General features: G+C 35.2%; 1 protein-coding gene across 9 annotated transcripts in view; it reads right to left on the bottom strand.

Moving 5' to 3' along the window:
• Positions 1 to 27,114, bottom strand: part of ROBO1 (roundabout guidance receptor 1) — a 1,149,709-nt gene that overhangs the window by 163,259 nt on the left and 959,336 nt on the right. The window lies entirely within an intron of this gene.

Below are 27,114 nucleotides of genomic sequence, written 5' to 3'. Positions count from 1 at the left end.
TTTTAATTTCCTCCTTTGTACCTTTCCAAGTGTCTCATTTGTTATATAGTGAACTTATGTTGTGTTTATAAAAGACAAAAACATACACTGTACTAAGTACCATCTTATTTCGTATATGACAGAATTCTACATGTGACCATCTCTCATCCCTCTACTGCAAATAGCTAAAAATCTGGCATTTAGTCTGTGGAGGTGTTTGTACTAAGAGATGAATGTCGTATAATCCTCACAAAGCCTGGTGACAAGTTTTCACTATTTTACAAATGGAGAAACTAATATTTTCTTAGTACATGGAGGAACCAAGATTCCCTCCTAGGTCAGCCTGATGTTAATCCCAGCCTTTTACTCACTACGCTCTATTAAAACCCAGGGGACAGGAATTACGCTTCATATTGGATAGTCCCAAAGCATATTGTCATACCACCATATGATGATAACCAAATAAAATTAATACTTCACATTTATTTTACATGCAAGGTGTGTGTGTATGTTTTAAAATAAAGTGAGAGGCTAAGAGAAAAATTACCAGGTGTACTCACAACTGCAAAGAAAAGATCTTTCCCTTCCCCCGCCGTTCCGGAAACCAGCCAGGGCACGCCCGGTCGTAGTCTGACATAAAGGCGGAACCAATCAAGTTTTGCTGAATGGTTTGAAATAAAGGCGGGAACCAATCAAGTTCTGCTGAGCGTTCAAATTTAAATGTCAACCTATAACAACTCTGTAACCTCAAAAAAATCCCTAACTTGTTTGTGCCTGTCTATAAAAGAAGCTGTAAGATCCTTGCTCGGGGCCTCTTGCGTCACCGGCAACGAGTGCGCAGAGGACCGGGTTCGAACCTGCAATAAACGACCCTTGCCGCTTCGCTTTGGCTCTGGACTCTGGTGGTTTGTTTTTGGGGGGGTCTCTCGAATCGGGGCATATCAAAAGCACATTTATTGAGAATGCACTGCTGTGCTAGGAACTGTGTTTACTAATTTTATTAGTTCCCATCTGAGACATATCAGTTTAATGCTATTACGATCTTCATTTTATTAGTGAGAAAAATAAGAGATACACAAGTACAAAACCCAAAACCCAAACCGTAAGTTTATAATTCTAAGATCAGTGCTTTTCTCACTAAATCACTAAAATATCACAGGAGGGATTGCTACCCAAATATGTGGCTTTTAAATTGAGTTCTTTCTTTGGGGGGGGGGGGGGAGTTTAGAAGACAAATTTGGTTGAACTTTCTTACATCATAAGATAAACATACATAGATGTTTTATTCATTCTACCCAACTTGTTTCTTAAAATGATGAAATTAACTCGTTAGAAAAAGTGATGAAAAATCCATACCATAAATCTACTTATATTTTGATAAATGTTTAAATGTCTCTTTAAAGAAACATGTTTCCAAATTAGGTTGGTAAAAAAAAGTATTTTGTAGCATTAATATTCTATGATTTTATAACTTAGAGGCTTGGACAGGAAAGAAAAACAATTTCATGATGGGTGGGTTTACACTACACTCACTGTAGGGTACTAGATAAATCCCCAAACTCATCCTTTTTTCATTAGTTATGTCTTCCTCCCTCTACTCACCCTTAACAAACTGTATCTGGCACATAGTAGGTACACAAAATATTGGCTAAGTATCATTATGATACATGATGGGGTTTAGAACACACTACTCCAAAACATGGCATACTGAGTATTTTTAGCTGAAGTTGGAGAAACCACAGGTAGAGGAAGGCCTCTCTGACCTCCCCTGCCACCTCCCCAGACCCCTGAGGCAGGTCTTAAGACTGTCATGGGAGAAATGGCTTCCTACACCTAGACAAAGGGACTATCCTTATCTTGAAGATAGAGGGCCACCAAGAGGAATCTAAACAAATAGGTCTTGCCAATTTTCACCCAGTTTACTATTCTTAGCTCATACCCTTTTGTCCTATCATGTTTTACCATAATTTTCCACTCTTCACTGAACCTATGATAAGAACACTCAGGTTTAACCACTTCTTCAGGTCTTCATTTCCTTATGAAGGCTCCTTTGTCACATAAAACTTAAATAAATCTGTTTGTTTTTCTCCTGTTAATCTGTCTTTTTTCAGTCCAATTTATAGGGCCCCAGCCAGAGAACCCAGGAGGCTAAGCTCCAATGTCTTGTTTATCTTTGGATAGTTGGGATCTGGCACTGTTTCCTTCACAATAAGAACTGAAGTTGATATTTTTTGAATGAACAAAATAATACAATTTAATCCCTAAAACAATCCTGGGAGAAGTGGTCATTTCTTTGCTCATTTTCTAGGTTAAAAATTTTGCCCAAAGAATCGTAGCTAGCGTGTGGCAGTTGGGGCCCATATAGGTGTTTCAAATTCCAGAACCAAGTCCTTTCCATTTATCTAAGGACTACCATTTAGTTCAGCTCTGATACTACATACACATGGTCATGAAAAGGGCAATAATCAAAAGTAACTGCACAACTTAAATATTCCCACCATTTTTAGCATTTTCAAGGGTCATGATAATCCTTTAAAGTACGCTTAAATAGGAAACTCTTTCAAATGTTTCATTTTTTTATTGTAACCAAGAGAGTCACCAAAATGTTCTTTAATAGAAAATTATAATCGCTGGGCCACCTTGGTGGCTCAGTCATTAAGCATCGACTTCGGCTCAGGTCATGATCTCATGGTTGGTGAGTTCAAGTTCCACATCAGGAGAGCTCATGCCCCGCATTGGGTGAGCTGGAGCCCTGCTTCCAGGGAACATTAGCCCTACTTCAGGTAAAAATATGAGCCCCGTTTCAGGTGAGTCCTGTTTCTCTGTCTCTCTTTCTCTGCCCCTTGCTGACTTGTGCCCTCTCTCTCTCACAAAAAAAAAAAATAAAATAAATAAAAAAATAAATAATATATATGTGATATATATATGTAATATATACACGTAATATATATGTGATATATATGTTATATATATATATAATCTCTGACTTTATTAGAAGAGCACTTTAACTTCTATATCTTGATAAACATAAGCTTTTATTAAAAAAGAAAAAAAGGATTATGCAGTTCAAATATTGCCCCTTGCTCCACAAAAGTTGAAAAACAACAATTAAATGCAACAGTTTCTAAAGCGTCTCTATTCACTTTGCATAGGTAAAAACATGCAGAGATGATATTCCTTTCACCTTGCTAAGCAGAAATGACTTGAAAAAGTACTAAACACTTATTTAGTCTATATTTATTGGTAATTTGAAAATACTCATTAGAGCAAGTCCTGAAATTTAAGCTTTACTTATAATTTTAATTAATTGGAGAGTGGATGTTTTCCAATTTTCCCACATTTCCTATAGTATTTGACATTTATAATTCTTGAGTCATACACTTCAAAAAAAATGCATTATGAGTACATATCCCTTTGTGCAGGATACCAATTTGTACCAATCATAAAACAATGCTGATTAAATGGTAAACCATCCAATAAAATTCTATCTTTTGGCCAGCTTATCGTAATAGGAGTTTTTCCACTAAATTACCCAGATGAACACAAATCTTGGACAATTATATCCCACTAGCTCATGTGAGTAATTGCTAGGGTGGAAAATTGCAGCCTGTATGAAGGTACAGATGTTCGTTTTCACATGACCAAACAAAATAGGGGAAAAACAGTGCCTTCTTCCATACTGAATTCTAAATATTTTGCTCTGTTCACACTTTTCTATTAAAGACACCTCTTTGTATTTCTGAAATGTAAGTATAATAACTTAAATAAAATGAGACAAGTAACAGTGTTACATCATGCACTTAAGGACTAGTTATTTTTTATTTACTTACTTATTTATTTATTTATTTATTTATTTATTTATTTATTTATTTATTTTGAATACCACTGCACTCAACATCCAATAATGTGGACACTACTCTGCACAAAGAGCCAAAGTTACAGCCAAAGGAACAACGGCACCTGACTTTATATTTGTGCAAAAATTGTTCTTCAGCTTACTGAAAGCAAAATACAAACTACATTGGCTTTAAAACACTCAGATCTTTCCTCTCTAGCAAGCTTGACTTGTTTTCTTTGGTGCTTCTTCAGGCTATACTTTAATCCCCTGGCCCCACTTTTGCTGTGTTGTTTACTGCAGAATCATTGCCTGGGCACCAGTTTTGGCCTTGTATTGAAAAGTGTTTTGCCTTTTTTTTTTTTTTTTTTTTTTTTGTCTTCTCCTTAGCTGTCTCAGCTATTGCTTCAGCCAGTTTCTGCTGAGGTCTGTGGACAGACTGCTCCAACAGCTCTCCGGATGGTTGAGAGCTTAGAATCTTACATCACAGAACTGACGACTAGCCAAGTACAGAACACAGCAAAGCTTCTTTCTATAAGCTTTCCACTTATGTACAATTCTATCCTTCTGAATTAAAGCACACTTGTGGGATCAGAATCTTATCCTGTGATTATATGGTATATTACTTGATACTATAGTATAGCATGTTATGTCTAATTTTAGTTGGGTCTTTTCCCCACCTATCTATGGATCCCAAGAAAGTTTTTTTCCACAGCACAGAGACTGGTATCAAGGACATAGTAGACACTAAATAAGCATCAGTGGATGAATGACTCAGTGAATAAATGAAGCTCCCATTCACCATCAGGCACTCCTGCGTGAAGACATCCCTTAGTAGAGGGTCAATGGACAATTAGGTCTTGGTGGCCTTTAATGTTACCCTATAAACAACAAGTAAGTCTTTGGCTATTGCTAGCAAAAAATACATTCATTTGCTGGCATAGGCTAGTTTCCTCTCAGAATTTATTTCTATTAAACCAGAATGTATCAATCTGGAGAGCACAGTGTGTTTAAGAGCAGAGACTCTAGAGTCAGACTGCCATGGGTAAGAAAGTCGGCTCTGCTGCTTACTTGTATTTGGACAAGGCACAGTTTGATCTTCCATGGTGCCATCTTTGTCTTTCTATTTTTCTACTTTCCTCACTCCATATTGCATGTATGCCCACATCTCTCCACTAAATACAAACATCCCTCAAATTTCCTTGAAGCCACTTTCATATCTTACCCCTTCCTTCACTGCACAAATGTTTCAGGTTGAGACACTGTCTCAGCTTCTTCCTTTGTCATCCTATTGAAACTCTTGCAACCATCATTATGTGGGAAGCTTCAGTACCCATAAACCCTAGCCCAGATTTCTGTCCCATGTCCTAAATCAATAGTCCCCACTTCTTCATACATAACATTTGCATGTCTTACAGGACTGAATCTGAAATATGCATGGACTTCACCAACACCACTACACGTCTAAAAAAGTAAATTACAGTAACCACTTTTATTCCTTTTTTATTTCCTATCTCTGTGTATAAGTAACCCAAGAAGTTTTAGAGCTGAATCCTGGCTCTATACTCAAACAGTCAAATGTCTCACAAAATTTTCTCCTAAACCAATCATTCTCTCTCCTACCCCAAATTCACGTTAAAAAATATCCTAGCCAATTTGTTTGTCTAGATTAACTTTATTCGTTTAATTCAGTCTAGGTGGCCTCAAAGCATAAAATATAACCCCAGGTGAAAACATAAAATTTCTAGAAAGGTGAAGGGATGGCTGTAGTTTGAAAGAGTTTCCCACCTGATTCTAACACAACACATCACTCCTCTCCCCCATTTTCTCTGTGCTCAAAATTGAAATCACCCTTCCACTCTCTTTAAATGGTTCTTATCCTTGGCTGCATGCTTGAGTCCTCTGGTGAGACAGGAAAATTCAGATGTCTGGGTCCTACACCCAGGGATTCAGAGTAAGTGTTCTAGGATGCATCCCGGTATTCCCAAGATACTATTGGCTCATAGTACCTACAGTGGGTGAGCAACATTCTGAGGCTATGTAAGCAGCCCACTGACATGGGTTATTAAGAGAAATTCTTTTGATAGGTATTTTTAAATATAATCCCTAAACTTTTTAATAAAATTTCATGCGATGTTTTAAAAGGTACACAATACTTTAGCACTGGTATATAGTAGTACATAATAAATAAACTTACAAAAACTGAAGTGTTACTTGCAATTTTTGCTGCTAAACAGGTGTGTGAAGACTAAAACATTTGAAATTCTTTGCTGTAGATTCCAGCTCGCCATCTCTCAATGCAAACTATCTCCTTTATCTCAGTGCAAACTGTCTTCAAACTGGTCTCCTTTATCCAGGCCCTCTGTCTTACTGGGCCAGGTCATTCTTCCACTGGACTTATTTTTGAAACATGAAATATGATCCTGTCACTCACTTGCTTTAAAATATTTGTTGACTCCAAGTTACCTTGTTTAACTCCCCACTGATTGGTTAACTAAACAACCTATTTAAAGAAGAAGAAGAAGAAGAAGAAGAAGAAGAAGAAGAAGAAGAAGAAGAAGAAGAAGGAGGAGAAGGAGGAGAAGGAGGAGGAGGAGGAGGAGGAGGAGGAGGAGGAGGAGGGGGAGGAGAAGAAGAACAACAACAACAAGAATAAGAACAAGAAGAACAAGAAGAAGAATAACAACAACAACAACAAGTAGTAGAAACTCTTAATATGACTGCAAGCACCCTCAAGGTTATGTCTTCAAGCTCTCCATCCAGCCCCATTTCCCAGCCCTCCTCTCCCGCATCCTATGCAGCAACATTTTCTTTGTTATCTCAGTATACCATGTACCAGGGCACATTTGCTTTTTTCAGTCTTATAACCATCTTTTCCTTTTTTTCTGCCTTTTAAACCTCAACTTAATTTGCAAAAAAAAAAAAAAAAAAAAAAAAAAAAAAACAATTAAAATAGAGATCTTCTCCCAAATATTCCAGGATTCCTCTAGACACAATTGTCTCTTATAGTATTTATCACATTATACTGTAATTATCACATACTTTTTTTATTCCTATTAAATAGTGAGATCCTCAAAGACTGAAATCGACTTACTCATTTTTATATTTTCCCAATATGTGGCACTGAATGAGCTAAGCCTATATTAGCAGCTTAATATATGTCTGTTGAATAAACTCTTTCTGTTTTTCAATAAATATTTATTGACTAATGACGATATGCCACTCATACAGGACTGTGAAAATAACAATGAAAAAATAATTCCTAGCTAAATAAATGAAGGAATCATGTATTTTAAAACATGAATGTTGTCTGTTACAAGAAAACTCAAAAGACAAACATCCATTACTAAAACAAGTAAACAAAAGGAGCTCAACATTAGTACAGACCCAGGATTTCATCCACATATACAATTAATTCTTATACATTCTTATACAGCCACATATACAATTAATTTCTTAAGAAATTCAAGATTCTAAAATGTTAATTTATGATTAAATAATGTCTATTACACTCTTAGGTTCTACTATACTTTGTGGTATTCTAACTGAAGAAAAAACTCTGACTTAATGGAATAACAGTGCTAGAACACATAATAAGTTCATAATTTTACAGACGGAAAAACAGATTTATAGAAGTAAAATGCCTTGCTTTACGTCACATATCTAGTTAAGAACTGAACTACTGATATAAATCACACGTTCTAAGATTGCACTTTTTAGGTCCTACCAAATGAACTTCTCTTTTGGTGAACCGGAATATCTGGTCCCAGACTAAATCATGCTGAATTACACTTCACCGTCTAAGGAACAGAATGTTATTATGAATAAAACATTGTTTTTCATTGTTTAAATGTAGTGAAACTTGAGAAATATAAAACATTATTACTGCTCTATGAAATATTAAGCGGATTTAAACTAACTCAGGTTTTTAAGCATTTAAAGTAAAAGTAATTGCCAGGGAAAGATGCCTCATTAAAAAGAAAAAAATACATTTAAATATTAGGCTTATAATTCCTGAAATATGCTAACTCATGTAAGCATTATCACTGTATAACAATTGTAACCAAAGCTTTGACAATTAGTCACACAGAGAAAAGAGTTGTCTCGGGTCTGTTAAGTTTCCAAATCTTGATTTCGGCTCAGGTCCTGATCTCATGGTTTATAGGTTCGAACCCCTCATGGGGGATCTACTGACAAAAGCGCAGAACATGCCTGTGATCCTCTCTCCCTGCCCCTAAGCAACATGTGCACATGCTCTGTCTCTCACTCTCAAAATAAATAAATAAACTTAAAAAAAAAAAAAAAGTTGGAGCTTAGATTAGCTGAGATTGAAAGTGTAGTCAACGGGTGTATTCAAACCAACGTTTACTATTCAATGCCTCTATCTTCTCATTTGCAGAACAGGGGAAAGAATAGTGACTATTAACTGTTATAACTAAGTGAGATCAACCATGTAAAGCTAAAATATTTTTGCTGGCACATTCTAAAACACTTAATAAAGGTTAGTCATAATTATTTTTATTATCAAACACACAAGGAGTCACTATAGACCAATAGTTAAGAACATAGGCATTAGGTTCAGACAGGTTATCAGTTTAATATCCTAGGTCAAAATGTTTCACTGTATGGTCTACAGAAACACAATACAGTCTAGATATAGAAGGCATGATGACTACATACTTGTGAATTACTACATGACAATAACAATGCATGGGATTAACCTGGGGAAATTTAATAACCAACCTAAAAGTGAATTGGATACACACACACATGCATACACACACACCCACAAAGTGGGGGCAGCCCCATCAGGTCATTTTATTGTAAGAGTAACATTCTGTTCTGAAACGAGAAAGGATTTACTCTGAAAGATTAATGTAATATTTTTTGGCCTAAAACACAAATTCTATGAATATTAGTCTTTTTCATTTTCTAAGTTTGTAGAACTTTAGATTGTTAGAACTTTTTGTACCAAACAACGTGCTATGAAAGATACATTTTATAGAGCTTAGCATCTTACTTTTTATACTTTTATATTAGTACAGCACAGTGTTCTTCACAGCAGTTTAGAGTAGGTATGGCAAATCCTTTTTACTTCCTTCCACTAGACTGAAACTGAATACATGTATAATTTTACATGAACACAATATTCTGAGATCTAAGTTTTACTGTAAATACTTAAGTCACTCTGCTCTTTTATTATGGAAACTAACCAAGCAAGATCACATCTTTGACTTTCAGATTACTATTAAATTTTTTTCCTAAAATCAGCCAAATTTCGAAAGGAAAACATGTCTCTAATTGTGATATATGAACTATTTTTTTGAGTAAATATTTATTTTGTGAGAATTTGAAGCAGAAGCCATGAGAAAGGTAGCCAAACAATTTCTTAGTTTTCTTTGTTCATTTTCAAATTTATTTTCCCCAAAATATGTTTGTATTTTATAAATTGAAGTGTAAAAAGTACATGGACAAAAGGGATTCAACTATATTATCAATAATACCTCCACTGTTTGAGTTTAGTATACATGGTTTACTGAATGTTAAAGTCTTTAAAAATACTTTTAAAAAGTATACAAAAACCATAACTCATGTATTGTTTGCCTTAAAGGAACTACTGATAGTTTGTCTGCTTTTAATTTTTGGTAGTAAATATATTCTAAAAGTGCTATAATTTTCAGTCAACAAAAAACCTTTATATTGGCATATATACCATATTTATTGGAATATCGAGCAGCATAGATTCTGGATCAGGCTGCCTGTCACCAGATTTGAGCTCCAACACCTGCAAAGTATGTGACTTAAGAAAAATTACTTAACTTCTCTATGCTGTGTTTACTGTTCTGTAAAGTAGAGTTTAAAATAGTACCTTGTGCAGTTTATAAGAATTAATATATGAAGCACTTTGATTAGGACCTGGTACAAAGGAAATAAATTTTAAACATGTTAGTTTTTTAAAAAAAATAAAGTGAATTGGAATAAAATAAGGTTGTAGTTCTTGTGGTTTGGGGAAGAAAATAAATGTAAATTGGATTTTTCCAAAGAATAGTGAGAAAAAATTCTTCTAAAATTATTTTGCAAAGGTTACAACTGGTCCTGGATATTAAGTTATCTTTATGCCTTAATTCCTTATTTAATAATTCTGGGTGCCATCGGCCATTGGCAACTATCAGGGTTACTTATTCAACAACAGAAAGTTTTTTCTTGTCCATAGGCTTCGTTTTCTCATCTATAATGTGAACGTATTTATCTAGGTACTCAGTTTTCTTGCCATCCTATAATGATGAAAATACAGAAATTACTAAAGCAGATAACATGAACAGTTGCAGAAGTTAGGCACTGCACAAGTACACCCAGCAAAGAGGGCGAATGCATATATGTAGCTTGAGTCTCAACTGCCAAGCAAGCTGTGCTGAGGGATGTGACAGCCCAGAGAAAGAGTATGTCTGCATACATTTCAAAAATACAAAGTCTAAGATTATAATCCTATACTCATGTGTTTGAGGTCCATTAACAACACATTACAATCAACCAATATTTATAGGTATATTTCTCACTGTTTTAATCTGCTAAATTCTTCTCCTTTTCTTTAATTTCTACACTTATTCCCTTGGAAACTGAAAACAGTGCACTGAAGACCTTAACCACCTGCAAATGGACATCTTGGTGAGGACCTAAGCTCTCATCAACTTCCTACCTATGAACTGACTATAATTTACCCCTTTGTTATTTCACTTCCCTCAAAATACTGAATTGTGGGTTGCTTATTTGATAACTGGAGTTGTTGGGGGTTTTTTTGTTTTGTTTTGTTTGTTTTGTTTTGTTTTGTTTTGTTTTGTCTTGTCTTTGTCTTCTTCTATTCCACCTATTTCCCATACAGATCTGTTTTCTGTACTTGCCAATTAGCCAAATCTCCTTACAAATTCTGCCTATAATTCAATCCCTCCTCACTTAAAGGTAAATAAAGAAATCCTTTATCATTTATTAGTAACTCCTCTTCTACAATATGGGTTGAGATTAACCTGATTCTGATGATTCCAACAATTTCTTATCCCTCATAACTTCCACATCTGTCTACCTTACGTTTTCATTACAGCACAGTAAGGTAACTGCATATTTACTCTCTGTGCACCTGTATTCATTTAGCTTGGTTTTGCAAATCATAACGAGTATACAAGTGCTCTTTTCAAATCACAGATATTTTCTTTAGCTTCCTTCTTAGCTCACCACAGTTCACAGCAGGCAGTACTCCAAAATGGGCTGTTGGTTGTCAAGTAAATGAAAATGAGAATCAGTACTTTTTTTAATAATTAAATTTAAAATGAGCAACATTATATTTATTTCTGATAGGCAAAACACATTTATGAAACAGGTTTCAGTGAATTTCAATAATTATTTCTTGATATTATGCTTAAAATCATTAATTGAATGCCTAGTATGTTTCAGGATGATGCTATGTATGTCATATTATCATGTAATTTAATCCTTGTCATGTAATTTAATCCTCATGACATCCTTATGATCCAGGTATTATCATTTCAACATTTTACAAATGTGAGATCAAAGTCTTAGACAAACTAAGCAACTCACCCAGAGTCACGCAGTTAATAAGGGAACAAGACAGCATTTGAACTTGGTTTTGTGTAATTCCAGAGCTGGAGCTCCTAAACCAGTGGTTCTCAAACTCTGTAACTTACATCAGAATCACTTAGATGGCTGGATACAATACAGACTGCTAAGATCTATGCTCAGGAGTTTTGATTCAGTGACTCCTAGAGTACGACCTGAGTATTTGACTTCTAACAAGCTCCCAGGTGATACAGATGTTGCTAGCTAAGGAACTAGACTTTGAGAATCACTGACTTAAATTAGTAAACATGCTGATTTGATTGTTTAACGAAGTAACCTATAAAAATCTAATTAGCAATAGTGTAGTCATACACCCGTATTTTAAGTTTGTTGTAATGTTATAACCTCTATGTGATTTAGGACTCTATTTATTGAAATTAAATGTACTTCAATGACTTCTTGGAACAGAACACGGAAAATGTAATATTTAACATAGTCAAATCCAAGTACCGTTTATTTAGGTGAAGTAAGTCAGAATTTTTTTTTTTTTTTGTAATCCCATACTGATTTTCTGGAAGATGTTATTGTATTATTAAAGGGAATGAGTTCATCCAAGATATATAATACTCATAACTACTTTCACTTTATTGGGATGCACTTTTTTTCTGTTGATTCACATTGTCCTAGGTAAAATCTGATTTAATACAAGCTATCTCTTATGTGTGGTTTTCATCTACTAATATTCCCATATATTCATTTCAGAACAAGTTAAAAAAATACAATTCAAATAGTCACTCTCAGGACCTGGAATGTCCAGTGTTACCAAATAAAATAATTAGATCTCTGATACCCAAATTCAGCTTCCACTTTGAATCCAATTATATTGCTTAGTTTCTATGAGGCTCTTACCATATTCATCTCTTATGAAAGCAGTCCTATTACAGTTACAATTTAAAACAATTCTAAATTATATAATTACATACCATTTCTTGGGGTGGTGTATTTTTGCTTTTCTTAAAAACAAACAAGCACTTGGAGTCCGCAGTCCATTTGGTTCTACAATTATAGAATGTCAGGACTTCTTATCCAAATTGGCTAAACTGACATAACTAAAACTAAATCTTAAATAAACACTAACCATTTATAAGATGTTAAAATTAACTGAGGAATTAGGAAAAAAGATATCTCTAAGGTACTTTATACTTTCATAATTCTATAAATATATTACAGTGAGAATCAGACAAGGTTTCACACCATAAAATTTTAATAAAGCCACAACTAGTTCTAATATTCAGGAGAATAGGTAAACGCCTCAGCCACTTAGAGAAAAAGATTTATGAATGGATTCATTTCACTAATCTAAAGTGAGCTGGGCCAAACACTAAGATAGGAAAGATCAGTATTGTCATCCAAAATAACAAACCCACTTAGTAAGTATGAATAAAGTGCTGAAATTTATTTCTAATAAGTGTTGACTGATCTTGGCAAATCTAGACAACTGGACCACACATAAATAAAATTCAAGTCATTGCTCGTTTTGTGTCCCAGGAGACTAGAATGAGCAAGAACAAGATTATCACTTTCAATGATGAAAATAAAGAGAAAAATTAAAGCTAAGATATTGATAATAACATTCTCATTTCAAAAGCATTACTTTGATGTCAAATTTGGCTCAAATTTGCAAATGAAATTAGGGTTCAAGTATGAACTAATCTTTTAATGAATGAGAACGAGTACTTTTTCATAGTACTCAACACCTTAGAATAAAGAAATTCCACTTCTCAGTAATGATTTGTGACTGGCATTTTGAGCAGCAAGGATCATATTTCAAATACAAATAAAAACAAATCACACTTTTAAATTATAAATTGTAAGTATCATTGTATGGTATCAGAAATTCCGTACCTTCTGTTTTTACTGCATCTTTTGGAAAACTATAAATGGTCTGCCCTTTATCTTCAATCTTTTCCATGCCTTCACACCCTTTGGTCTTAAACAAAATCTGGTTAACCTGAGAGAATGCCAGGAGGCTCTCATTTACTGTTTTCCAGTGGTAGTAAGAAATGCTAACATTTCCTTTTCCAGCTCACAGAGACTTTGAATTCATTGATCTTACACCCAAGGACAGAAAACTACCCCCTCTCTACAGCTTGAGCCACTAATGCAGAAAACTAGTTCTGCCATGTCATCATGACTTTCAGCCACCACCTCTGCTGAATCAAGGACTTGGCGATTCACTTCCAAATATCCTCTCCACACCTCCCCCAAATTCTACCAACGTCTTGTTTTAGCTCAACATCCATATAAATGACTCAGGCAAAGCCTTTGTTTGTTTGTTTGTTTTTAACTTTTCCAATAACTAAATCTCTACTCCACTGCAGCCTTTTCCTCCACTGTCCACAAGCCATAACCTTGACATAAACCTTGACATAAACTTGAACTCGAAAACATAAATTCTCAAACCTCAGCCTATTCTTCTCATTTTCTTGCTCTTATGATACTTGTTGTCAGACACTAAAAGTCATCCAAACATCAAGGTTTTAGTTCCCACCCAACCCCTACTGTCCTTTTCATAGCATTCTTTTCCTAGGTTTGCAGCTTCTCCTAGGCAGCTGAGAATTCATGATCCATTGTTCTACATATTGGTATCAGCCAGAACACTAACCTCCAAATTGCCAACATTCTCAGTCAACTGGATTAAGGGTATCATTGTATCAAACAAAAAAAGTCCTGAGAGGTAAGGAAGCTCTGAGACTAGTCCATTCTCTGGTCCCTGGCAATGTCCTTAAGGATTTAGGTTCCTTCATCTTTCCACTTGCCAAAATTCACCTTTTGCATTTGCTTCTCCATGATAGTAGAAAGAAGGCTGCTGTAATTCTAGGTCTCATAAGTAGAAATAATATGAAGGGGTAGAAGGGAGAGGGAAATGCCATCTCAACCTTTTGAAGAAGTCTCATCAGACTTTTCTTATTTCTATGTCAAGGAATGGGTCATCCACCATTTTTGAAGCCAATTTTTGTTAAGGAAGTAAGATAATAGGAATAAGGGTTTACCCTGTAGGTAGTGGAAAGGAGTGTCCTGCTGTAAACCTTATGGTGAAGGGACGGACACTCTACATCAAAACTGAAGCTTTGCCAGCAAGAATGAAAAGGGGAAAAGCTGCCAGATACACAACCAGCCGAGGTCTGCTTCTCTATTTTCTTCCCAGCATCCATTCACCTGTTGCCATTGTTTTCTTCCTACATTCCTTCAGGATAGGCACAGCACACTCCTAGGCTAGGCACAAAATCAAAAGAACCAATATAATATTAATGACTGTGTATGATCCTACCCTGTAGATTAATATAGGAATGCATACAAATTTGCTAAATGATCTAACAAAAAGAACATCATGGCACAGCAGAAAGAGTCCTTTGCTTCAAATAAAATAAAACAACAAAATCTCTGTAATCACACAATTAAAGCTTAACTGATGTTTCCTCCTTGGGAAAGCCACCAACTTTAAAAACTAGTATGCACAGGTGGATTTATCCTGAATCTAGTAAAGCTTTAAGGCCCTTCATTGACAACGGCTCCTAAGACATTCCTAATTATGCATTCTTCCATTGTATTATTATTTTAAAGACTCTGAAATTTTCATGGGCTTCAGACTTCTAACAACTCTGTATCTGTCACTGCGGACATGTCAACCTTGTCTACCTGTGTACTACCGAGCATGTGACTTCCCTCTTTATCCATCCATTTCTTTATCCTCAAAATTGCTTTAATAGAAGGAGCCCTGCTTTGCTTGCAAAACTGGGATGGGGATCAGAAATACATATATAAAAGAGCGATGTAGCAATGTTTGGCGTAACTATTATAATCAACAATATGCACTGTTCTCTTGTGGCTGCTGTTTTCCAGCAAGAGGCTGCTGTTGCATCTGCTCCTGCCAGCCTGTCTCCAGGATATTACAAGAACTAAAGCTGTAAATGAGCTGAGCCATCCCTGTTTGCTGTCCAGAATACCCATTCAGCTGCAGGTGTTTTCCAACTATCTACTGTGATGTTACATTGCTTCAGGCTGTGCTACAGGGGACCCTCATAGGGTTTCATCTGCCTACCATGTGCTCAACTCCACTCCAGCCCTGGGGAGCAGACTTTCATGTAGAATGGTTTCAGCTTCTCAGGATTGTAGGAGTCCTGGGACCTCATTGTAGGAAACTATGCCTTACCATCTGGTGTGAAGCGTGGTACTGAGAGATGCTGATAGAATTTGTCTCGTAATTGAACGTGGTGATGGTAGGTGTCATTTCCATAAACAAGACTAGACAGCACAATAGCTTCGTAGACTTTAATTTTGGTCTGGAATGTGTTGCTTTGTTTTCATCATCCTGTCATTCTTGCAAATGTTATGAGTTTTAAAATATGATTTATTACTTTACCCACTAATGTGCCATTATTAGATAGAGAGCTGCTGAAGTAGCAGAATTCAGTAACAAGCAATTTCACAAGTAATTATGCAGTCATGACTTGAGTACATCGAAGTGCTGTAAGGGCTGAATGGACAATAGCACACGTAGAAAGCTATCAAGGGGTACAGGGATGAGCAGTCTGTGTTTCAAAGAGAAATGAGTATTTCTGTCCTGGATATCACTCTAGCATTGATGAGAACAATCAGGTACTGAGGATTATAACCAGGACAAATCCTCTAGTGGCCTCATTTCCCTTCTCTCAATATTTCATATCAATTAAAACAAATTAAAATCAATATTAACCTCTACTATTTATTGAACATTTACTATATAGCTTGCACTGCTAAGTTCTTATTGTATTATCATATTTAATCCTTAGTAACAATCTTACGAGGTAAGTAATAATATCCATGTTTTATATATGAACTAGAACCTTACAGGTAGTAAGTTAGCTTAGAAATTACAGTTAGTAACTCATTGAGGTGAACTATAAACACAAGTTCATCAGATGCCACAGACTTCATTTCAAGTCATTGTTCTTTAGCCACATGTGCAAAATGGAATCTTCTCTGAAGAGAAAAGAAAGAAAGAAAGAAAGAAAGAAAGAAAGAAAGAAAGAAAGAACAAAAGAAAGAAAGAACGAAAGAAAGAAAGAATGAAAGAAAGAAAGAAAGAAAGAAAGAGAAAGAAAGAGAAAGAAAGAAAAAGAAACTCATGCCTATCAAATTCATTAAGTTGGGCTTGGAAATCTGATTCCTGGATTAAATATATATATTCTATTGGTAATTCTGTTGCACATTTTAGTTGGAGCCCTCAGATTATACTTAGTCTTACAAAGTATAAACTTCCTAGCAGTAGAGTCTAAATGCAGGTATGTGATCCACCTTTATTTTTTTTCCCATTGAAATATGGCAGATCAAGGTTTCTCCATGCCCTGAGTGACAAGTTATTAAGAGCAACTGGTTTAATTACTAAACCCTATTGTAGGATATTAGATAGAGTATGTCAACATGCCAATGCTAAAGAAATATACTATAGGAAGCAGAGGGAAAGTAAAAACTGAAAAACACAATTGGCTTTTTCAAAGTACTCAGTTTTATCCATTTGAACGTGTCAGCTGATATTCAAATATAATTTGTTTCTCCATTTATATAGGCAATTCTCTAGGATCAAAAAACTCAAATCATTGAAACATATTTTTTTTATCAAGGAAATATTGGGTTATTTAAAAATTTTTAATTTAAATTATACTTACTATAGAATTATTTTTTAAATTTTTTTAATGTTTATTTACTTTTGAGAGAGAGACAGAGCACAAGCAGGGGAGAGGCAGAGAGAGAGGGAGACACAGAATCCTAAGCAGGCTCCAGGCTCTGAGCTGTCAGCACAGAGCCCGATGCGGGGCTCGAACTCAGGAACCGTGAGGTCATGACCTGAGCCGAAGTCAAATGCTCAACCGACTGAGCTACACAGGCGCCCCTAAATTATACTTACTATAGAATTATTTTTAACTGGGCTCCTCTTGTTAAAGGAGAGTCATTTTAATTATCATTGTGACTTCTTAAAAGTTAATATTTAGCCAAATCATGTAATCAAATCCATTCTTAATCCTTAATAAACAAAAATATAGCAAGTAAAACCACAATGTGAAGTACTAGAATGCACTGGTTAAGAGAACTGAAACCACGTGTTTGGACTGGAATCCCGGTTCTGCCTGTGCTGGCTGTGTCATCCTTCGCAGGTCACTTCTCGGTGTCTCAGTTTCCCTATCAATAGAATGTAAATAATAACCATAATGCTTACTTAGTTAGATTATTATGAGGATTATATAAAATTAAAATAGAGGTGTGCTGTGTCAGCTGTGCTGACAGCTCAGAGCCTGGAGCCTGCTTTAGATTCTGTGTCTCCCTCTCTCTCTGCCCCTCCCCCAGTCTCTCTCCCTCTCTCTCTCTCTCTCTCTCTCTCTCTCTCTCTCTCTCAAAAATAAGTAAACATTAAACATTTTTAATAAAATAAAATTAAAATATATAAAACAGAATAGTGCGTACTACATAGTAAGCACTACACTCATATTTACCATTATCATTGTTCTCTTATTTTAAAAATCCAATTTCAAATGAAAAAGTATGGACTTTCAGAGTTAGGATGAGTCCCTTTACAAGAAGGAAATGAAAGCCTAAGTCACTTGCCAAAGCCAGTTACAAAGCACAGTCCAAACTAGTATACGGCAGGCTGAAGAGACCAAGGCAGCTGTTTTATAGCGAGGACATTCTTTACCAGTGACTATAATCTGGGAGTTTTAAAAAGGAGAAACTTCAAATGACTCATTTGAAATCTTTTTCAAAAAAGTATCTTATGAGTAGCCTTGCATTGTAATTAAATTTAACAGAAAGCAAACCACACTGAGAAAATGTTTAAGTGAAATTATGTCATGTGTTCAAACTACTGATTTATACTTTCTCTGCAGAAAAAAATTGGCCTATAAAAAAGATAGTATCTCCTTCCAATATGTACCCTAGATAACGCTGTACTGAGCTAATCTTTGTTTTTCAACTACAAGTTGACAAATTACACAAGGAAAATACTGAAGCATGACAAAAGTCAGAGCGTCAACTCATACTCCAGGTATCCTTTAATTATCCCTATTAGGAAATATGGAGCATTTCTCAAAGGAAATAATAAACCTTTCCTTAATATAATCTCCAGGACCAAAATTACTGCTACCTTATATAACAATTTGAAAATGTGTAACATTCTGGTTTAAGGACCATATATTTTTTTAAGGGAAAGAGGCCTTTTATTTTTTTAATTTTTGTCATTTTTTTTTCAAGTAAGCTCTATGCCCACTATGGGCCTTGAACTCATGACTCTGAGATCACGAGTCTCATGTACTGAGCCAGCCAGGCATCCCAAGTACCATATTTTTTTATAGAAAGCTTTTGAAAACTTCACAGACTTCATCAACAGCTTTGCATAAATAAATAACACTATGACAGGGAACCAAACACCATCTTTATTGGGGTCTTGGAGAACAAGATATTATGGGAAGATATAAGAGAAAATGCTAAGGTCACTTCCTTCAAGTAGCACAACATTTTTGGTGGAAGGCACAAATATAAACAAGAAGATGATTTATAATTATCTATAAGATATATACATATAAAAGGAAGTTAGCACATAATATTATAACCCCAAACCAAAAAGGAGGAAAAGCCAATGTACAGCTGCAGACATTAAAAGTGCTACACTGAACATTTTCTGGAGCATATGATTTTGCAAATGAGAGAGCAATTTCAATTCAGGCTCATATGGAAGTTACACTTCACCACCAAAGGGAATAGTGGGGCAGGCAGGAGGGTATAAGCCAAGAAGCTGGCGAAGAGACATTTGGGCACGGAACAGACCTTTGGCCCTTCATGAATGAAAGGAAAGGTTGTTGTTCATGAATGAAAGGAAAGGCCATTGTTGAGAAGCAATCTGCCTAAATGCATTGATGGAGCTGAATTGAATCTGAACTTCAAATCTTTGACATAGACTCTGACACACGTGGTCTAGGTTTGAATCCCGCCGCCGCCACATATTAGCAATGTCATCTTGGGCAAATTACATTATCTCCCTCTATCTTTTCATCATCACAAAATGTGGATGATAATAATAGTAGCAAAATGTGGCAGTCATGAGGAGTAAATCAAATACTTTAGGCAACACGCTTGAGATAAGGCATGCTGCTTGGCACATACTCGTATGTTGGCCATTTATTATTATTTCTCTAATTATTCAAGTAGAGCACATCAAAATAATAGGAAACATCTTTCTACAGATGAAGAGAAGAGACATTTCCCTTAGTCACATCTGGCCAGAAGATATGACTAATGAGAGACTGAAATTCAATATCAGAACCCCATAGAGTTATAAACATACACACACTGCACATATTGTGTGCACACACACTTGTGCTCTTTGCTGAGGTTTACAGCGTAACAAACCACAACCAAATACAGAACATAAATATCCCAAGCCAATTCATCGAAGAGCCGCTTAGCCACTCTCATATCAATGTTCCATGGGCATCTCAAACTTACTGTATCCAAAACCAAACTTCCACTCTTTTGATCCTCCTCTCTTATTTCTCCATAATTTCTACTAACTGTTACCACAACTTCTGTTTCTCTGTCAGTCTACCTTGAAGTCAATCTGCCATCAAGTCTCGTCACTTTTCATTTTAATCCAACCTTCAATTCTGTCCACTTTGCTGAAATTCCACAGCCGCTCTTACCTCTGTCCTTTCTCCTGACTGGTTGTATCTAAGGAGCTGCAGCTAAGTAACTCCCTGTATCTACATTCGCCTTCTCTCTGCTACAAGAGTGTGCCTTCTAAATGCATAGTTGAAACATGTCCCTACCTTGGTTAAAATCCAAGTAACTTTTCATTTCTTTCAGAAGAAAATCCAAGGTCTATAGAACAGTTTATAATTCAAACAGTGACCCTTCTTATAAATTCAATCTCTCCTCTTTTTACCCCTTGTACCCAAATCTCTCCAATGCACTGAACTATTTTTCATCTCATGCGGTTCTTTTGTTTAGCTAGCTCTGATAGTTCTTCCTCTTGGATCATGCCCTCCTTCTCTAAAAGTCTGGGACAGGTATCCCTTCTGTGGTTTGTGCTATGGATTCAGCTTATATCTCCCTTCCTATGTTTATATCCCATCACTGTATCCGTATGTTTAATGAGTCTCCCATAAGACCAGAAGTTAGGAATGTTGTCACTGTTCATTGGTATATTCCTAACACCTGGTCCAGTGCCAATCACACAGAAATAGAAAATGAGCATTAATGGGATTGAACTTTATAAAGTTCTCATGGTACTGGTTTGTTAAGTTTTCAATTAATCTTCCTATTATCTTTACTTTAAACTCCATATTGCCATAAATGCATACAGTAATGGGAAGGCCAACTGTAATCAGGGTTCTGGTACACATTGTGGGTATGAGGCTGTAGAACTACCACTTATAGCCTTACACTGCCTAGACATATTTCAGCCTGCTTCTGAGCTATGGGTTACCCAAAGGCAAAACTGAGTATGTATCAAGAGGATATGTTATTGATCAGGAATAACTTTAGCCACTTTTCCAAAAGCAGAGATTTGGGGGCGGGGGAAAAGTGGTAACAGTAATTAAGTAAATTTTGGTATAATGAAATGTTTGATTCTATATCAAAATGGAACCTCTTAGTTTTCCAAAGACCACCATTATGACAAATTAAAACCACATATCTTGAAAATATATATGAAAAGAATAAACATATATGTAAGAAAAAAAAATGAGAATCAGGTATTTTGGTGTGATAAACTACATTTTGAAATCATGCAATGCCTGGCATGGGATAACAAAGCAAACCAAAATATGACCTCTGTTTGCACATATAATGACTATTCTTCATGAGATGAAGAAATAGAGAATAGCAATGCAAAATATTATACTATGATATTTTTAGTTTTCTTTCTCTAAAAAAAAGCGTTAAATAATCCAAATCAACCATAACTTTTGAGATATATATGTTAGTTTCATCACATTTCATATATGGAATTTAGTATAAAGAAAATATACATTATTTAGAAACATACCATAAAATCTAGAGTATGAGTATAGAAGAATGCAGGATTTTTCAAGTACAGAATATAGTATCTTACCATTTCAGTAACTGTTATAATGGAAAAAAAACCCTCCCTTTTCTTTGGAAAAACATAAAAACTTACCTTTCTTAAATGGCTAATTAACAGGTACCACATACGGTATTTTTACTAAAGTGCCAAATAAGCATGTTAGAACAGATGCACAAAATACATAAAATTACTAGGTAGTATGTATAGATACTATCAAAAGTTTTGATTGACTCATACTTTATTTACTCTGCATTTAGTTACCAAAACCACAAGCTTAATAGTTCTGTTTATAAAAACAAAGTTAGGCAAGCTGAATGCTAAGAACAAATATATGTGAACTCATTTTTAACTTGTGGATGCATGCATGCACACACATCTTTTTATTATCAGCATGCTCACAAATTAAAATTGTTACCACATGCTAAGTAAACTTTTTCAGATGTTCAACAAAGGAGATCAAAAGAGATTTCATCATATATTTTTAGATCTCTGACCAGTCAAACATATAGGAACACAGACATGTCAAAACATCAAGTAATCCAAAGGTAAAACAATTTGGAAATTTTTGGTTCAATGCAACTTATGAAGAGTAGTTTCGTGTACTTTCATACTTTCCTTACTGACGTCTTACAGGTGAAGCTATTCATGGAAACTTCTTTAGTAGTTATGTGCAGATAAGACTTGAGTAGGGACCAAGATGAAGACTAGAACATAGATAAGCTGGGAAGAGAGAGTAAGCTTTCCAGGCAGCTAGAAAATCACAAAACAAAGCAAGCAGGTGGAAGGAAATGTGTTCTGTCAGAGGCCATGAGAAAACCAGCTTGAATGATCTGATAGTGTACTTATGAGAGTGACAGATTGGTAGATTAGTATCATATAGTGAGGTCTAATGACTATCCCAAAAATTCTTCTCTTTGTCTATGACAAATTCTTATAACTTTTGTTAAACCCTATTTTGTAAGTAAGAGAAATATAATGGGTGTGCAGGATTCATTCTTTAGTGGCTTAAAAAAATCAAGTCAATCTTACTATTTCTTCCATCCTTACCTGAAATATTCAATGCAATGACTGGTTTTGGTCTGCTTCTATATCCAAACCTATTTTCTACTCTGATTTTAGAAACTGAGTTATTTTACCCTACCAATTTTGAATCTTTGTATTGTGTCTCTGCCTGGTACACAAGTTCTGGTCTTCCTTTCTCTAATCTTCTGGATTTCTCCCACCCTCAGCATTCATGATTGGATTACCGTTTTCTGAACTCAAACTTCTCTTGAGCTAATCCTTAATCTGTCTAGACCTCTACCTACTGCACTATGTCAGACTCTCCTGATACTATGCACTGCTTCCTTTTTGACACAACTTTGAGTCACTCATTCATCCATTTTCATATCATTGAAAAGTTTTTCAGGACATATTTGATTATGACAGGGTTTTCTAACTCTCTGAGATTAAAATGGAGGCTATTCTGTTCATCTTTTTAACCTTAAACCTATCACTACTCAATGTTTCAGTATACAAAAATTTATAGCAAAATATTCAAATATCAAATATCTAAAATTGCAACACTCTTTTCTATGAATTTTCTTTATAATTTTATTCTAATTCTGATACTAACAAGGCATATAGCAAAATAAAAATGCTATATTTGAGAATTAGTTATTTAAACAGAAAAAAATTCTGTAAATGTGCTATATAATATGTAAATGCAAAACAAGTGGCCAGTTGTAGACAATTAGATAAACCTAGAAGTAATTTATGTGTTGTAAATATAATAAGGGCTACTTTCTACAAGTGTGCTTAACAAACAAGTGTGTTAACTAATTTGTATTTCTCCATATAAATATAATGAGAATGAAACTCGTTTGAAAATGAAATGCTGCTATGAGACAAAAGGCTAGTATCCAAAACCTATAAAGAACTCACCAAACTCCACACCCAAAAAACAAATAATCCAGTGAAGAAATAGGCAGAAGACATGAATAGACACTTCTCTAAAGAAGGCATCCAGATGGCCAAACAGGCATATGAAAAGATGCTCAACGTCACTCCTCATCAGGGAAATATAAATCAAAACCACACTGAGATATCATCTCACACCAGTCAGAATGGCTAAAATGAACAAATCAGGAGACTATAGATGCTGGAGAGGATGTGGAGAAATGGGAACTCTCTTGCATTGTTGATGGGAATGCAAACTGGGACAGCTGCTCTGGAAAACAGTGTGGAGGTTCCTCAAAAAATTAACAATAGATCTACACTATGACCCAGCAATAGCACTGCTAGGAATTTACCCAAGGGATACAGGAATGCTGATGCATAGGGGCACTTGTACTCCAATGTTATAGCAGCACTTTCAACAATAGCCAAGTTATGGAAAGAGCCTAAATGTCCATCAACTGACGAATGGATAAAGAAATTGTGGTTTATATACACAATGGAATACTACTTGGCAATGAGAAAGAATGAAATATGGCCTTTTGTAGCAACATGTATGGAACTGGAGAGTATTATGCTAAGTGAAATAAGTCATACAGAGAAAGACAGATACCATATGTTTTCACTCTTATGTGGATCCTGAGAAACTTAACAGAAGACCATGGGGGAGGGGAAGGGGGAAAAGTTTCAGACAGGGAAGGAGGCACACCATAGGAGACTCTTAAAAACAGAATAAACTGAGGATTGATACACAGTGGGAGGGAGGGGAAAGTGGGTGATGGGCATTGAGGAGGGCACCTGTTGGGATGAGCACTGGGTGTTGTATGGAAACCAATTTGACATTACATTTCATATTAAATAAATAAATAGATAGTTTAAATGAAAAAAAATGAAAATGAAATGCTGCTAAATAATTTAAGAACAGCGATATTCTGGAAACATTTGGGGGTGCATTTACTAGTGTGATATATATGACTTGACAAAAACAGGAAAAGGAAATGCTACATGTGTATCTATGACGCTTTTTTTGGTATTTGATATCATTGCAGTCATCAATGTATTCACTTTTTAGTATGATTATGTTAGATCACATTTAAAAGATATTTTTCCCATGCTTATCTTTTTCCCTAAAGATGTATCATAAATGTCAAGTCCTTCCAAACAGAAGGTAGTTTTCTGGTCATTATTTCCATTACTTTGCTATTATGATCAGATGATTCAATGGACTAAGAAGTTATACTAGGAAAAGATTTTCATGAGAGGCAGTTTTACAAGCAGTAAGGGGTGTATCAGCTAGATTCAAAGGAATTTCTTTATTATATAAATTACCAAAGTACATTTTCCTTTATCCAACCCATTCTACTCTCTCTTTCTGAAGAGCATATGGTATATGGAAGAACATCCCTGCAGCGATACATTGTCATTTGCAATACCAGTTGAAAGAACAGAAACAAAAAGCTTTTCAAAATACAACTATTCGAGTTAAGAAATAAGCACCAAGCATGCATCTAGGGCTTCAGGCCATGAAGAAGCATGTTGTAGAGTCCTTCCGAATCACTGCAAGGCAACACAGCACTGAAATATCTCTTTAGTAAATTATAGTGAGAATATTCCAAATATATTACTAAGATACATCAAAAGAGTTGGATAAGTCATTGAATGATCGGGTACAAAACCAACCCCCTACCCCCCCAAAAAACACTAGATCACAATCCAGGGATACAAGTATTTTTTTTTTAATTAAACCTACTTAGTTAATTGTTTAGATGTTTATTTATTTTGAGAGAGAGACAAAGCGTGAGTGGGGGACGGGCAGAGAGAGCAAGAGAAAATCCTAAGCAAGCTGCAGGCTGTTAATGCAGAGCCAGGCGCGGGGCTCCATCCCACTAATGGTGAGATCATGACCTGAGACAAAATCAAGAGTCAGTCAGCTTAACTGACTGAGCCACCCAGGTACTCCCTAGTTAGTTTTAATTTAACAATTAAGTGATATCAATCCTATAGAAGGCTTTTGTGGGAAGGATGCTATAAAAGGAACCTATGGACTATCATTATCATCAGCAGCAGCCTTGTCATGATCATTGGCAGCAACAGCAGTAACAATATTTTACATTTTAAAGCATTCCGCAGAGTAGTTTCAAATTTATTCTTTTTATCCTTTAAAATTACAATGCCTCAGTACTATATATTATATATATATATATATATATATATATATATTTATATCTAATTTTGTAGGTATGAAAACTGAAGTGTAGAATAGGTATGTAAACATTTCACAATAACTTGACCAAGGAAACATAGCTAGTATGTATTCTCAATAAATACTGCCTGAAATAAAAGCTCTTTTTACTTCATATTAGGAGGTATTTATACTGCATCTATGTTGAAAAGAACAAGTAATATCTAATCTATGCACTCACCCAACTCTAATAGGGGAAAATACGCTATTGTAGAAAGAACAAGGGCTTGAGTCTCAGACATATCTAAAGTTCAAATTCCCACTTTCCACTTACTAGCTGTTTATCTTTGGTAAGCTAATCCATTTTCTTGACCTTAAATAGGGTTACTAAGAAAATTAAATGGGATACATATAATAATGACTAGAACATACTATGCGCAAACACAAAAATGTTCATTCCTTTCTCTCCAAATGTTATAAATACTCCATACCATGTACTTGATGCTATGCCAAGGAGAACATTTTACATGGTCCCTGATCCTGAAGAAATTTTCATCATTGGGAAGAAAAAATTTTAAATAGAGAAAAATGATAGATTATCAAAATGGGATACCAATCACTCTTATTACGGAATGTCAGACCTAGAGAGAAAATAAAATGGTCGAGATTAGTCACTTTCTGCTAGTTATTTTCTGCTAATAATTCTAATTTCAGCTAGTAATCTTTTAATCTTTTTACACATTATTTTTAAGTATATTATATCTGCCTCCTTTTTGATAAATCCTCATGAAACACAAGAAATTCACAAAAATGTCCTCCTCTTTTTCCCCAGTAAGCTACGAAAGAGTTGCCATTGGCAACATAGAAACATAGGAATAGATCAGCCAATGGACTCAACTGTGGCTTAGGAAACTAGCAACAACAGAAAACTAAATGGGAATAAGGAGAAAAAAGGCTATTGGGTCTGTCTGATCAAAGAAAGTCTTAAGAGTGAACACCTCTTAAATGTTTATGTATATTTCAAAAGATCTTAAATTATACAGTGACACTATATTGCAGGGAGTACTGAAAAGATTTTTCTTCTCCATAAGCACCATATGTATCCAAATTCTGTGTGTCTCTTGTGTCATAAAGTATGGTTCTTTTTTTTTTTTTATTTTTTATTTTTTAAAATTTACATCCAAATTGTTAGCATATAGTGCAACAATGATTTCAGGAGTAGATTCCTTAGTGCCCCTTACCCATGTAGCCCATGCCCCCTCCCACAACCCCTCTAGTAAGCCTCAGTTTGTTCTCCATATTTATGAGTCTGTTCTGTTTTGTCCCCCTCCCTGTTTTTATATTATTTTTGTTTCCCTTCCCTTATGTTCATCTGTTTTGTCTTTTAAAGTCCTCATGAGTGAAGTCATATGATTTTTGTCTTTCTCTGACTAATTTCACTTAGCATAATACCCTCCAGTTCCATCCACATAGTTGTAAATGGCAAGATTTCATTCTCTT

This window comes from Puma concolor, chromosome C2, assembly GCF_028749965.1.
Source record: "Puma concolor isolate L17-30 chromosome C2, mPumCon1.1.hap2, whole genome shotgun sequence".
NCBI classification, from domain to species: domain Eukaryota; kingdom Metazoa; phylum Chordata; class Mammalia; order Carnivora; family Felidae; genus Puma; species Puma concolor.
Note: the sequence above shows the minus strand (reverse complement) of the source record. Positions and strands in the feature narration are given on the sequence as shown.